This window comes from Dermochelys coriacea, chromosome 5 (assembly GCF_009764565.3).
Source record: "Dermochelys coriacea isolate rDerCor1 chromosome 5, rDerCor1.pri.v4, whole genome shotgun sequence".
Taxonomy (NCBI): Eukaryota; Metazoa; Chordata; order Testudines; family Dermochelyidae; genus Dermochelys; species Dermochelys coriacea.
This window is the reverse complement of record NC_050072.1, coordinates 37269784-37285852: the sequence shown is the minus strand read 5'-3', so window position 1 is coordinate 37285852 and position 16069 is coordinate 37269784.

Genomic DNA, 16069 nt, shown 5'->3' with positions numbered 1-16069 from the left:
CTCAGTTTCTCAAACCTGCAAATTTACAAGACAACAATAAAACTTTTTTAAAAGATGTGAATAAACTCTCAGTCTCTGAGGATGCCCTGTCCACAAATTATACAATTCACAGAGCCAGAAGACTTCTGTCCACCAGGCTCTGCAATGCTGGGGCCCTCTGGTTCCAAAGCTTGGAGCAGTAGCTTCACTATCTGCATCCAAACAGCTGGCAAAGGATTTTTAAAAAAATGCATTTGTTGTAATAGAAACACAGATATTTAATTATTTTTGTCTGTTAAGCCACAGAGCCTGTGCAGCAGTAGCAGTTCCCAGGAGAATGATGACGGACTCCGCTGGAATTTTTTATTGGTGATCAGAAGAGGCACATTGCAGTAGCCATCTTTACATTGGTGCAATGCATGTACCTATGCTGGCTCAACTGGTGTGGAAGAGGGTTCTGGACCAGGGAAACCCTCCCATTTTTCAGGACTCTGGCACCAGCTGTCCTAGATCCTCCCAGTCCTTGAGCCCAGGGTTGGACTTTAAAGAGTACAAGGGGGAAGGCCCTATGTGTCCTCTGCCCCTGCTTGCTTAGATGCACAGGGTCAGCCATAATCTGGCTCTTCTTGTTAGCGAGTGAGCTATGAAAACTGTGCTTGTTACCTTTCTATTTTCAGACTTGTTTTTAAATACCTTTTTTGCCCAACTTTTGTTTGACATCACTGCTGCGCTTTCTCAATCTCTCTACTGACAACAACACCGTGCTAGAGCCACCTTGCAATGCACAGGGATCTTTCAAAGATTTCCCTTCTGATAAATACATGATATTGTGAAGGTAAATACATCATGTGAACTACCTCACACAGTCTTGGTGCCACAATGGTGCCATGTGGCCGGCTGGGAGCTATAGAAGTGCCACAAGCGGAGATGCATTACTTAGACTTCCATCTCTTGCCTTTTAGGTTAAAGCATCCCTAAAGCCAGTGCTTTTACATTTGGTTTCCCAACATCCCCTCTCTGTAAGACAAGTTCTGATGTCTATGGCTTTTTGTGATCTACCCTATGCTTCCTGGCTGAGAACAACAAAACAGCTACCAGGCCCCCACACTGTCTCTTTAAAGTAGAATAATCAAGATAATTGTAATACATTCCTAGTAAAAATGCAGCCTCTAACTTATGCTGCTTTAAATATAAAATAACTTATTTGTGCTTTGTGGGGAGAGTGAAGGCGGGGGGGGGGGGGGGGGGAACATGAGCCCCAGTCTCAAGCAGTCAAATCAAACATGCAGGTTAGCTTAGAAAGAACCAAACCATCTAGTCTTAAAATGTAACTTGATACATTTACAAAACAGGATTATATGACAAGGTTGCCTGCAATAGCAGGGGACTGGACTTGATGATCCAGAAGGTCCCTTCCTACGATTCTAACCACAAAGACGACTTTAGTGTAGGACATTGCACTGAGCATTATAATTTCTAAGTGCTACTTTAAAACATAAATTGGTAATCTTTGCATTTGAAGAAAAACAGGAACTTATTTCCAGTTAAACTAAATTAAAGCCTTAGAAATATCTGTTCAGTCTTTATTTGGGAGGGTTAAGGGAGAGCTTTAAGGTGGGCTTTAGAATAAGATGATGAGGAAAGGCTTAGCTCTACAGTGTGGTTTTTTTTTGTTTGTTTCTTTTCAATAGTGTTCCTCATCAGCTTGCAAGTCTCCATAAGAACTAGTTCATCTCCCTAAGGGCTATTTTTTTTACAAACTTAGAACTGGTATAAATAGTATAAACCAGTCACTTCTTTTGTATCCAAAGTGCAAAATAGAATTTGTAAATCAACATTTTATTAACGTTTTATTGGTGTGATTTATAATTCGTTCAAGGGGGATAGACAGTAGAAAATTACCTAACAACAAACCCAAAGCAGCAAATGCAGACAGAAATGCAAAAAACCCTATATCAGTAACCAGAGCAGTATTTTATTAAGAAAGTGATGATGTGGTGGACTCACCGGATGACACAGTTACACATAGTCTTATAAATACTTATTCAAAGACTGAACACACGCTAAGAAGAAATGTGGTATTGTCGTCAGCTTTATGATTAACTCCTTTTGGGGGGAACAGTGGCAAGCAGCAAGAAAGTTTGTTCTCTGCCTTTATCTCTCTAACTAAAGTCAATTTTTGAGGCAGAGTTGTTTGTTAGAGACTGTGCTTTGTTTTTGGGGTTGAGATTCCTGAAATAGGGAATTACCTGCATGCCATCTGTGACCACCTCTGCTCAATGAATGGTGTGTGTATTATAAACAAGTTGCACTATGAACATACCTAACTCCATGTAATTGATGTCTTCTCCACCAAGAAGCCTACCTGCAAACACCTGACATCTGCTATCGGTTGACAGAAGGGAAACAATAATATGCTTATTGTTCTGTAGTATACACTGCTGAAATAATACAATTTTTATTCTTCCCTAAGATTTATTAGACAGGCCCCAATCCTGAAAATACTTGTTAATTTTATGCTTAATTTTATGAGAGCAGGCCCATAGAGCTCAATGGGACTATGCATGTGCTTCCATGGTTCATAGTTCATATGGATACATAAACAAAATCTATCTTGTGGCACAACGTAAAGCCTTGCAGTTATCCTCAAGCCCAAGCTTTGTTTTATTCAGCATAGTCCCGTCTTCATGCAATTCTATTTTTTTTTAAAATCACCTTCACATACATTACTAAGAAAAGACAGTCTCTTACCCTTGCTAATGCTCAAACCTTGATATATATATATCGAGCACCAACTGGCTTTGATTATTGTAGTGCTCTTCACGCAAACCATTCTGCAAGTGCTTGGTCTCCAGTTTCTTGGAGTTTTACCCTTGACTCAAATAAGAGTGAAATTAGGCAAATGCTGAGCTCTTTTGAAAAGATGTGTCTGCCAGGCTCTCAGTTATAGCAAAGGCCTGGTCTACATTTAAAATTTAGCTTGACATAGCTATGGCACTTAGAGTATGAAAAATCCATACCCCTGAGTGCTGTATATATGTCAACCTAACACCCAGTGTAGACAGTTAGGTCAAAGGAAAAACGCTTCCATTGCTACCATCACTCAGGAAGGTGGAGTTCCTACAGTGACAAACTCCTTCCATTTTTGTAGTCTGGATCTATACCATGTGCTAACAGTGGCATAGGGTAGACATAGCCTAAATCATATAATCATGCTATTAGAATCATAGAATCATAGGTTTAGAAGGGATGGCAAGGGCCATCTAGTTTGACCCCCTGCCAAGAGGCAGGATTTGTTGTTTCTAAACCATCCAAGAGAAGATGGCTACCCAGCCTTCTTTTGAAACCCTCCAATGAAGGAGCTTTCATGACCTCGTGAGGCAGTCTGTTCCATTGTCCTACTCTTACAGTTAGGAAGTTTTTTCTGAGATTTAATCTAAATCTGATATGCTATAGTTTGAACCCATTGAATCTTATCCTGCCCTCTGTGGCAAGAGAGAACAACTTCTCTCCATCTTTTTTACGGCAGCCTTTCAAGTATTTGAAGACCACTATCAAGTCCCCCCTTAATCTCCTTTTTTCAAACTAAATTTACCCAATTCCTTCAGCCTTTGCTCATATGACTTGCATTCCATCCCTTTGATCATCTTTGTTGCTCACCTCTGGATCATTCCAGTTTCTCTATATCCTTTCTGTACATTGGTGACCAAAACTGGATATAGTACTCCAGCTGAGGCTTAACCAGCACCGAATATGGTGATACTATCATCTCCTGTGACTTGCATGTTATGCCTCTTTGAATGCCACCTAAAATTGCATTTCCTTTTTTTGCAACAGCACCACACTGTTGATGCATGTTGAGGTTGTGATTCACCACAATTCCCAGATCCTTCTCAGCCATGCTGTTGACAAGTCAGTTATCTTCCATTCTGTATTTGTGCATTTGTTTTTTCTTTCCTAAATATAGCACCTTATATTTGTCTTTATTGAATTTCATTTTGTTGTCTATATCCCAGTTCTCCAAGTTATCAAGATCTCTTTGGATTTCAGCTTTATCCTCCAAAGGGTTTGCAACCCCTCCAGCTTTGTGTCATCTGCAGATTTGATCAGTATGCTCTCTACTCCTACACCCAGGTCATCAATAAAGATGTTAAATATCACTGGACCCAGAACAGATCCCCGTGGAACCCCACTTGAGACTGCCTTCCAATCTGACATCATTCCATTAATAGCTACTCGTTGTTTGTGATTGTTTAACCAATTATGTATGTTCTTCCTGGCTTTAGTCTCTACGCAGACCCCCAACTCTTGAATGCATCAGCGTTGATCCTTATCAACAACAGCATGTCATAATTTTACACATTTTCTCTCTGATGTCTTCTATCCCTTTTATTCCTCTATGCAAAGCAGGCTTCCAGCTCTAGATTCCTTGTTCTAAATTCTACCTTTTGTTGTGCTAGAATTTACCAGCCAATGCATTCAGCCTGTCCTGGTTACTTCCCCCCATCACTCCCAGCACCACCAATTTTTCAAACTGTGCTAGCTCAGTACACGGTTGCAGGGTCCCAGAGCTCAGGCTCCAGCCCAAGCCCGAACATCTATACAGCAATTTTTAGCTCCACAGCCTGAGCCCTGCAAGGCTAAGTCAGCTGACTCATGCCAGCTGCAGCCATGCCCCGGATCTTTTATCCCTCTGTAGACGTACCCTAAGAGTACTGTTGCATTCCTTTTTGATGCTGAGCTATCACATTACAGCATCTGTGACTAACTTTCTACCATCTCTGGTTGGCTAGGAAACACTGTCCCACCCTGATGGGTGAAGACCTGGCCTAAGTCATTCATGTCTTCAACACTTCTTAGCTGGATTACAGAAATGCAGTATTCCTGGGCATGAAACCTTCAGCAGTTAGGAAACTCCAACTAGTACAGAATGCTGTAGCACTTCTCAGCAACACAGGCTACCGCAAACATATCAAACCTGTCTTCTGCTCCCTACACTGGCTTCCCATAGAATTTTGAAACCAGTTCAAGGTCTTAGTCCTTATCTGCAAAGTGCTCCATGATCTGGGCTTAGGCTATCTAAAAGATTGTCTAAAGCTCACTGACAAAGACCATGCTTGACAACTGTGGCATAATGGAATGCTCAACAATAAGAGTAATTCTTGTGTGTGTAGGAAACAGAACCCCTCTCCAGTTCTGTATACCCCTACACACTACCAAAACAAGAGACACCACTGCACACACTTGCTCCTCTGGGAAGAGCATGAGAGAACAAATAATATGTGACAGATGTGTAGTCACATTGCTTAATGCACTTGTGATAAATGAAGTGGGGGGTAGCTTCCTTTTATGGACATTCAGCCAGCCAGTTAGCTATAAAATCCTTCTTGGTAGCTGTTCTCTACTTGCTTTACCTGTACAGGGTTAAAAAAGCCCATATGTAAAAAGAAGGAAGCAGGAACCTGGCCAAAAGAGCCAACGGAAGGGCTACAATTTTTTAAAATTGGGAAAAAAAAACTTTCTCTGGAGAACAACAACAGACAAAGGGAGAGGAGACACAAAGCAAGAACCGGGCTGAACTATGATGTAGGAAGCTTTAAGCCAGGTATGAAAAACCATCAGATTATACCTAGAGATTGCTTATCTGAAACCACAGATACGTAAGTAAGTCAGGGAAGGTCTAGGAAGACATGATTTGGGTTTTTTTTAAATTTCTTATTGGCTTGTGGACTCCTCTGTGCTAACTCTGGGTGCTTTTGTTTTGCTTGTAACCTTTAAGCTGAACCTCAAGAGAGCTATCTTGATGCTTAATTTTTGTAAAAAAAATTTTGATCTAGCAAAAAGCCTAAGTTCCAGATGTATTTTCTTTGTTTTTTAATAAAATTTACCTTTTTTAAGAACAGGATTGGATTTTTGTGACCCTAAGAGGTTTGTGCATATGTTGTTTAATTAGCTGGTGGCAACAGCAGATTTTCTTTGTTTTTCTTTCTCAGTTTGTCCCTGGGGGGGGGGGTGAAAGGGCTTGAGGGTACCCCACAGGAAGTAATTACCAAATGTGCCTTTCTGGGTTCTCAAAAGGGTTGGGTTTTTTTGTTTTTTTGTTTTTTTTTTTTGTGCATTTGGATGGTGGCAGCATCTACCCATCTAAGGTCAGAGAGAAGCTGTAACCTTGGGAGTTTAATACAAGCCTGGAGTGGCCAGTATTAATTTTTAGAATCCTTGCGGGCCCCCCACTTCTGCACTCGAAGTGCCAGAGTGAGGAATCAGCCTTGACAGCACTACTGGAAGGTGCTCAGATACTACAGTAACAGCATGCTATAAAAACCTGAATAGTATGCTCAGCAATCTGTAGGCATGTGAATTTATGATGGTTGCTTTAATACTTTTATGTCAGCAGTTCCCATACTGTGGGTCCCATACCTGCCATCAGCATATAGGGTTGCAGGTCCAATGGGCCAGATTCAGCCAGCGAGATGATGCCAACATGACAGGACCTGCTTCATAAATGCCCAGCCAGAAGACCGCCATTTTGATCACAAAGAGGTGGCCTCCACGTAGCATGACCTCACACAGAGGCCACCATTCTGTAGGTCAAAATGGTGGCTGCCCCACAGAATGAACTTGCACGTATGGTGTGTGTGAGGCCACATTATGCAGAGGCAGCCATTTTGTAAAATGGTGGCCTCCTGGCAAGGCATTTGGAGTAGGTCCAGCCATGGCTGTGTGGAAGTGGCAGTGCAGACGCCATGCCATTTGCACTATTTGGCTATGCAATCATCCACCTGAGAGATTTGAATCCAAAAGATCCTTATCTGTGGGCAGCAGGCTTATCAACAGAGCATCCTCTCTGCTTGAGCTGATAGGAGACTGTGCTAGACTTTTATGAAATGGGAATCTGCAGTGGCTTGTAAATGCCTTAAGGCAGGGCCCATATATTTTTATGCCACCTTGAGTACCCTATTGGCAACTTGATAATCATTGTAAGTGACTGTCTTTGTGTTGCCCTAGTATCACCTAATATCCTAAGTCCTGGTTTCATTTGCTTAACGGTGAAATTCTTCTGATTTGTGATAAGAGGCACAATGGACACACCTGTCATGGATGGTCTAAATAATACTTAGTCCTGCCTAGAGTGCAGGGGACTGGACTAGAAGACCTCCCAAAATCCCTTCCAGTCCTATGATTCTTACACAGAGTATCTGCTTCAACCTCCAGCAATGAGTCTAGTGATGCAGTTATGAATGAAAAACAAGAGTGCAAGAAAGGTGTTTGCATATATGACAAGGCTTTCTTTGAGTATGGCTTCACCAGTGTCTTTGTCAAAAATGAAGAAAGGCCAAAATGCTACTATGTCACACAGTGTTATGTAACGAAAGCATGAAGCCTAATAAACTTAAATAGCACTTAGAAACCCTTCATGGGGAACACATAAGAAAATCAAGGTCATTTTTCCAGCACCGGAAAGAAGACCTTTTGTATCAATAAGTGCAATTCAAGAAAGCCAAGTCAGTCTCTGGCCACACTCAAAAGGCATCATTTCAGGTGAGTCAACACATCACACAGGCGAAGAAGCCTACACAATTGGAGAGACTTTGATTTATCTTCACCATATCAAGTGCATCTGGCAAACATGTGGGGAAACCAAGCAAACAAACTCAAGTCATATCATCCTCCAACAACAGAGTGAAGTAAAGGATTGAGGGAACATCAGCAGATCAGGAAAACACTTTGGTGGAGCATCTGAAAAATATGGATGCTTTTGCTCTTCAAGTTCATGTGAGCACTGAGTGCTGTGATGCACATTTCTTGGCTTTTGTGAAATACACATAGAGGGTGCAGTTGTCAAAGAAATTCTGTTCGGTCTTCCTCCTGCTTGGAAACGAGACAGTAGAAGGAATGTTCAATGTGCTACATGGCTACATGCAAGACAAAAATACCTTGTGTGATAGCATAGTCGGCTTTTGCACAGATGGAGCTCTGTCTATGGCAGGCCACAAAGCAGGTCTTGGTAAAGAAAATTGCTCCATCTTGTGTGTGGACTCACTGTGTGATTCACAGAGAACATCTGGCATCTAAAGTTGAGTCCAGAGCCTGGTGAAGTTTTGTGAAATACATCAAGATTCAGTCTCTTCATGCACGTCCGCTTGGAAAACCATGTGAAGACGTGGGATCCAAGCATGATGTGTTGTTCCACACTGAAACTCATTGACTCTTGAGAGGAAAAGTACTGGGATGATTTTTTGAAGTAAGAGCTGAGCTGCATGCCTATGCAATAGACTGGAAAAAGAGTGAATTTGGTGATTTTCTATGTCATCAAAGGACGTTGTGCCTTCTTGCTTATGACAGACATATTTGGAAAACTAAATGAATTGAATACAGGCCTGCAAGGAAAGAACACCCACATCCTTCAGCTGAGGGACTAAATTACAGGATTCATGAAGAAAAAAATTTTCTGGAAGAATAATCTATTGAAGACAAACGATGAATCCTTCCTGCAGTATTGCAAGTTCCTGGCTGACAATGAAATTATTCACCCTCGCACAAAGATGATGGCTGAACATCTCGGCCAGATGGAATAATTGTTTGCATCCTTTTCCCCTGATTTGGATATGACAAAATTATGATGGGGGGCAAAACCCTTTTCAGTGCAAGCCTTCTGTCATGGATTTGCCAAGCAGCTGAAATTGAACAGCTTATTGAAATTTCCTGAGATCGATTCTTGTGAGGAACATATGTCCAGTGTTCTCTCTTGTAGTTCTGATTCACTGTCCTGAATGAATAGCTTGCATTCTTAACATGCGTCTTGAAACAGATGGTGCCATGCACAAGCATTTATTTCTGTGAAGCTGGATTCAGCACACTTGTGTCAGAGAATCATAGAATATTAGGTTGGAAGAGACCTCAGGAGGTCATCTAGTCTAACCCCTTGCTCAAAGCAGGACCAACACCAACAAAATCATCCCAGCCAGGGCTTTGTCAAACCGGGCCTTAAAAACCTCTAAGGATGGAGATTCCACCACCTCCCTAGGTAACCTATTCCAGTGTTTCACCACCCTCCTAGTGAAATAGTGTTTCCTAATATCCAACCTAGGCCTCCCCCACTGCAACTTGAAACCATTGCTCCTTGTTCTGTCATCTGCCACCACTGAGAACAGCCGAGCTCCATTGTCTTGGAAACCCCCCTTCAGGTAGTTGAAGGCTGCTATCAAATCCCCCCCTCACTCTTCTCTTCTGCAGACTAAATCATCCCAGTCCCCTCGGCCTCTCCTCGTAAGTAATGTGCCCCAGCCCCCTGATCATGTTCATTGCCCTCTGCTGGGACTCTCCAATTTGTCCATATCTTTTCTGTAGTGGGGGGCCCAAAACTGGATGCAATATTCCAGATGTGGCCTCACCAGTGCCAAATAGAGAGGAATAATCACTTCCCTTGACCTGCTTTCAATGCTCCTACTAATGCAGCCCAATATGCTGTTAGCCTTCTTGGCAACAAGGGCACACTGCTGACTCATATCCAGCTACTCATCCACTGTAATCCCCAAGTGCTTTCCTGCAGAACTGCTTCTTAGCCAGTCTGTCCCCAGCCTGTAGCGGTGCATGGGATTCTTCCATCCTAAGTGCAGGACTCTGCACTTGTCCTTATTGAACCTCATCAGATTTCTTTTGGCTCAATCCTCCAATTTGTCTAGGTCCCTCTGGACTCTATTCCTACCCTCTAGCATATCTACCTCTCCCCACAGCTTAGTTTCATCCGCAAACTTGCTGAGGGTGCAGTTCATCCCATCATCCAGATCATTAATAAAGATGTTGAACAAAACCGGCCCCAGGACCGACCCCTGGGGCACTCCACTTGATACCGGCTGCCAACTAGACAACGAGCCGTTGATCGCTACCCGTTGAGCCGGACAATCTAGCCAGCTTTCTATCCACCTTGTAGTCCATTTATCCAATTCATACTTTTTTAACTTGCTAGCAAGAATACTGTGGAAGACTGTATCAAAAGCTTTGCTAAAGTCAAGATATATCATGTCCACCACTTTCCCCACATCCACAGAGCCAGTTATCTCATCATAAAAGGCAATCAGGCATGACTTGCCATTGGTGAATCCATGTTGTCCATCAAGTCTCCGTATTGATCTGTCGCTGATGTCACATCAGAAATTAGATGTGCAATTTCTACTATGCTCTGGACTTCAAGAAGCTGGGTTGCAACACGCAAGCCCACATGTCACATTAGAAGGCATTAAATAAAATACTTAATGTGTAAATTCCTTGGATTCTTTTGTCACTATGTTGCTATATAGGGTCACAGGAATCAGTAAGTCTCAAAGTGGGGTCATGCAGGCAAAAAGTTGAGGAACCCCTGCTCAAGCCAACACCATCCATATCCAACAACAGCTCTCTCAATAGCTTATTGGGAGCACTGGTACAAAACAAGTGACTTCTGCCTCATGCTAGTCTTCAATTACTTCATTGTCTGGAGGTATAGAATGAGGAGAAGCACACACCAAGGGTGGTCACCTGAAATGTAATATACTGTGCAGTCACGAGTGCCAAATAAAACTTTTCCATGAGCTCCTCCATTATTTGGTGATTTTCTTTGGCTGTATTCAAAACCACACATTTAATTGTACTTTAAAATCCATGCTCAAAAGCAGATCCTGAATGTAAGTAAGTTTTCCCTGTTCATTTTGTAAAAGGAGATAGGATTTTTGCCATATGCAGGCAAAGAATGCCATATGGCTACAGCCTGAACGTAGTTGCTGTTAGCAATCCACAAGACCATGTTTGTTGTTTTCTCTTGAATTATATGCTCTGTACATGTTTGTCAGTAACTTATTCTGAAAACCAGTCACTTGATGCCTTTAAAAGAGTAAATAATTGAACATGTTCATATGTCATAGCAAAAATAACCTTATCTGAAACTGTATGCATATGGTTATGCAATGTGTTATATTTTATAGAATTTTGCATATTGTTTTATACATTTGAACAGAAAACCCAGCAGGCTGGGTGAATTTGTCCCCAGATCCCTAATCTCTCAGACACAATCTATCCATATTAAAAAATAAATTAAAGGAAGTGATCTACATGAAATACATTAGAATAAGAGTCATGAGAAACCCAGAATCCTTCCACTTATATGGAGCACATTAGCAAATTGAATCAACAGCTTTAAAGAAAGAGATGGGTGACTCTTGAAGAATGGTATTTTAGGTTCTGTTGTGGAATGCATAAATCAGTAACAAAATACTTCAGCCTACCTCGCCATAGATAAACTGTGAGGAAAATAAAAAGGTCTCCAATAAAAACACTAAAAGCAAAAGTATAGTATTTTTTCTTCAAATTTTAAAAAACACAAACTTGCCTCTCTCTCAAACTAAAAAGTTCCAAATTTGTAAGGATTTCAGATTTTCCCTCAAAGTTTTTCTGTGTGTCATAGAACTGAATTGAGTCATAGAAATGCAGGGTTAAGAGGGACCTCGAGAGGTCATGTAGTCCATCCCGCACTCCCTCCCCAGCCTCCCCCCACACTGAGGCAAGATTAGGTATACTAACACTATCCCTGACAGGCATAGGTACCAACTCCAAGGGTGCTCCAGGGTTGGGGGCAGGACATGGGGCAGAGCAGGGGGAGCCGAGCACCCCTGGGTAGAGAGGAAGTTGGCACCTATGCTGTCACGTGTTTCTCTCCCCCCTTTTAATCTTTCAGGACATATTTTAAAATCTACAGGTTAAAACTGCCAGATTTTAATTGAACTTCCTGTTAAAATGCATGCATAAAATATGCAACCTTCTGAAATTTTGTTTAACCATTTCCCCCAGAGAGACTATTTACTTTCAGGCTTTGATAAGGTCTCATCACTGTGTTTGTTGAGCATCTCACAAACATTAATGAATTTAGCCTTAAATGCCAGGTACGGAAGCATTATTTTACAAATGGGGAAATGAGGCAGAAGGAGATAAAATTTTCACCCAGAATTCCAGTTGAAATCACTGGGACTTGAGGGTACCCATAACCTTTTAAAATTGGCCTAATGTGATTTGCCACCATGACATAGGCAGTCTGTGGCAGAGGGTGGAAGAGAACCCATTCCAGTCTTTTCATACATCCTTCTCCACACTTTTAATCTCCTGTCCTTCTACTCATTATTTTCACGAATGCCATCTTGATTTCTATATCAGGGCTAAGAGCTATAACTGAAGGTGCCTTCTGCAATAAAGATCTGTGAGCTGGGAACAGAGGAAAGAATGGATGAGTAAGGAGAAAGAAAAAGAAAGATACTCATATCTTCATGCAATCCATTGACTGCACCGGTTTAATTGAGAGCAGAAATTTACTTCCTTGCTTATAAGAACATAATCTTATTTTATAAGCAGTATCTTATAATGCTGTAAGATACTAGGGATACAGAGAGAAACAATCCAAATAATTTCAGCCTCAACTAATATTTTCACTATAATTTGTGAACATGTAACAACAAGATTCAATATAATCAAGGACGACTAAAATCTAGTAAATGGTAATGTGTTAGGGGTTTAAAGTCTTTTAAAAAAAGAAATGTCTAAGCCTGATAAATACTAGTTTTGAGACAATAGGGTATTGAATCAAAGACCTTTGAAATAATCAGGAATTTTTCTATTGATCTTATAGGATCATAGAAATGTGGAGCTTGAAAAGACATCAACAGCTTTAGTCCAGCACCTTGCACTGAGGCAGGACCAAATATCCCTAGACCATTCCTGACAGTGTTTTTCTAACCTGGTCTTAAAAACCTCCAGTGATGGGGATTCTGTAAGCTCCCTTGGAAGACTCATTCAGAGCTTAACTATCCTTATTGTTAGAAAGTTTTTCCTGCTATCGAACCTAAATCTCCCTTGCTCCAAATTAATCCCATTACTTCTTGCCCTACCTTCCATGGACATGGAGAACAATTGTTCTCTGTCCTCTTTTTATAGCAGCCCTTAACATATTTGAAGACCACTGTCTGGTCACCCCCTCAGTCTTTTTTCCTCAAGATTAAACATTTCTTTTTTTTTTTTTTAAACTTTTCCTCATAGGTCAGGTTTTCTAAATCTTGTATCATTTTTGTTGCTCTCCTCTGGCCTCTTTCCAATTTGTCAACATCTTTCCTAAACTGAGGTGCCTGAACTGAACACAGTACTCCAGCTGAAGGCTCACCAGTGCCGAGTAGAGTGGGACAATTGCCTCCCATGACTTACATACTACACTCCTGTTAATACATCCTAGAGCAATATAAACCTTTTTTGCACCTGCATCATATTGTTGACTCATATTCAATTGTGATCCACTACAACCCCCAGATCCTTTTCACCAGTATCACCACCTTGCCAGTTATTCCCCATTTTATAGTTGTATGTTTGATTTTTCCTTCCTAAATGAAATACTCTGCACTTGTCTTTATTGAATTTAATCTTGTGGATTACGGAGCAGTTCTTCAATTTGTGAAGGTTGTTTTGAATTCTAATCCTGTCCTCCAAAGTCCTAACAACCCCTTCCAATTCAGTGTCATCTGCAAATTTTATGAGCATACTCTCTGTCAAGCTGTATGGAGTGGCTCACGACCATAAGTGCCAACCTCAGGGCAAATATGAGGAGTCCTTGTGGCATCTAAGAGACTAACAAATTTATTTGGGCATTAGCTTTCATGGGTTATAACCCACTTCATCAGATGCTTTTGCTGATAAAGATTAACGGCTACGCCTCTGAAACCTCAGGGCAGATTGTCATGTCAAGAAGCAGGGCACAAACCCCAAACTGGTTGTGTGTTCTATAATTAGATTTCACTAACCAAGTACCAAGAATCCACTACTCAAGCACTACAACAGCCTTAAAATGGAGTCACAGACAGTCCCCTTGGCATTCCTATTTACCTTGACAAATTTGCCTGGGCGATAGACCATCCCTTACACCAAAAATCACAATAATTTCAGGTTACTTCCAATCCCAAAGGAACAGTCACTTACCCCAGGTCAATGGTACTTCAGATCTCAAACCAAAGACAACACTTGTAGTCAATCCTATCGCACTAACTAACAATAGATTAAGAAAAAGAAATGAGAGTTATTTACAAAATTAAAGCAGGTGAACATTCTTAGGTGCCAAAAGGTAATAGTAGCTGCTATAATGTGCAAGCTCTATATGTCCTTTAGGGCTAACCCAAACCAAGCAGCTTGGGAATCCCTTGCTTATGCTTAGAAATATTGCTCTCTCTCTGAATTCCAAGCAGCATAGTTATACAGTTTCTTCTGGTCAGAGATGGTTATTCCCTTCCCTTAGAGCTCAAACTAAAAGGAATAAGTGTGGTACCTGTCTCCTCTTCATGGGTGTATGTGGGAGGGAGAGGTGGCAGCAATCAATAAAGACTTTGTCCTTTGATGTTTCACAATGCCTCATTTGGTTTCAAGGGACCTTCTTGTCTGCAAAACCAGCACTTTACACTAATTAATGCTTCTTTCCTGTTTGGTGAGTTAGACAATTACAAAGGTTTACAATGCTAACACTCAATCTAACTTTATACTGTGGGCTACAGATATAATAAGTGAGATCAATACATGCAGCATCCTACAACCATTTCATCAAATCTAAAAACTAACCACATTCTTAACATTTTAATTTAACATCTATTTTAACAATGCTAAAACACAGGTGAGTTGTACTGGTTTCCACCTATGCATTCCTCAGTGTTCAGTGGGGCCTAAGGGCTTTGGCATGAGCTAGCACATATTCTTCACTCCATTATCCAAGTAATTAATGCAAATATTGAGTAGTACTGGACCCTTTGGGATTCCACTTAATTCACCCTCCCAGCTTGAAAGTGAAACATCGATAATAACTTTTTGAGTACAATCTTTCAATCAGCTGTGTACCCACTTTACAGTAATTTAATCTAAACCACATTCCCCTAATTTGCTTCTGAGAACCTCATGTGGGACAGATTTCAACAGGCTTTTGGATCAGATTTTTAAGCAGTTCTTGGCAACTCAGCAAGTAGTACTTGAGAATCATTTTCTTCATACATTTCATGGTAACTAGCCACATAATAGATAAAATACATTAAGGATGGTATCTGTTCTTACCCCTACTGTTTGGTACTGTATTGTATGGGGAAAGTGTCTAGAGTAAGGGACTAGGAGAAGGGATTGAGATTCTGCGATGGAGTCATTATGAGATCTTTGCCATGCTAACGTAACACAGAAAATTAAGTCTCCCTATTGGGAAAATACGGATAATGACACTGACACATATTTGTGCTGTGCTTTCAGAGCAACAGATGAAGAGAGCTATATAATGCCAAGCATTTTTCTTGTCTACATGTCCAATGTTGAACAGATATAAAAGTAGGGTTATTCTTCTCAGTGCAAGTCCAGGTACCATATTCTGCAATGAACATTCTTGAATAATTAAAGTGGCCAGAAAACAGAATTTCCTTCCTGTAAAAAAAATTTTTGGGAAAAAAAAGTCCTACATTGGGATAAAAAGTCAAAAATTTGAATTTTTTCATGTGATGGAAAGTCTCAGATAATTTCAGTTGGGAGAATGATTCAGAGTTCTCCCCAGGCTGCCTGATTCCCTAGGGAAAGCCCTGCCCAAGGGGCTGGGCAGCCTGGGAGTTGGAGAGCCAGTTGCCCAGGCAGTTGGTAACCCACGAAGCTGATTCTCAGGGGAATGCGGCAACTGGCTGCCCAGATGTCATGGATTCACAGGTTTGGTGCTCTTGAACAGCTCTGGAACGACCCTTTTAGTATGTCAACCCACTTAGGGTCACATTCTGTTGCTGGAGTAAGCCCCTTGGCTTCACCGCCTCCTGGGACTGAACTTCAGGGCCTTGAGCACCCCTGCTTCAGTCAGTAAGTGCACCTAGAGTGGACACATGGGGAGACTTATTCACCCAAAGGGAGCAATGCAATCCCAACTTCCTGGCTCTGGAGTGACTCTGCCAGTACTGTGAAAACAGAAGGATTTATTAGATGTCTGGAACACAACATAGAAAGACCTTCAGTTAACATAGAGAAAGGAAAATTACAGCATACTCTATCTGGGTCAGTCCCAGAGGTCTCTCTGACCCCC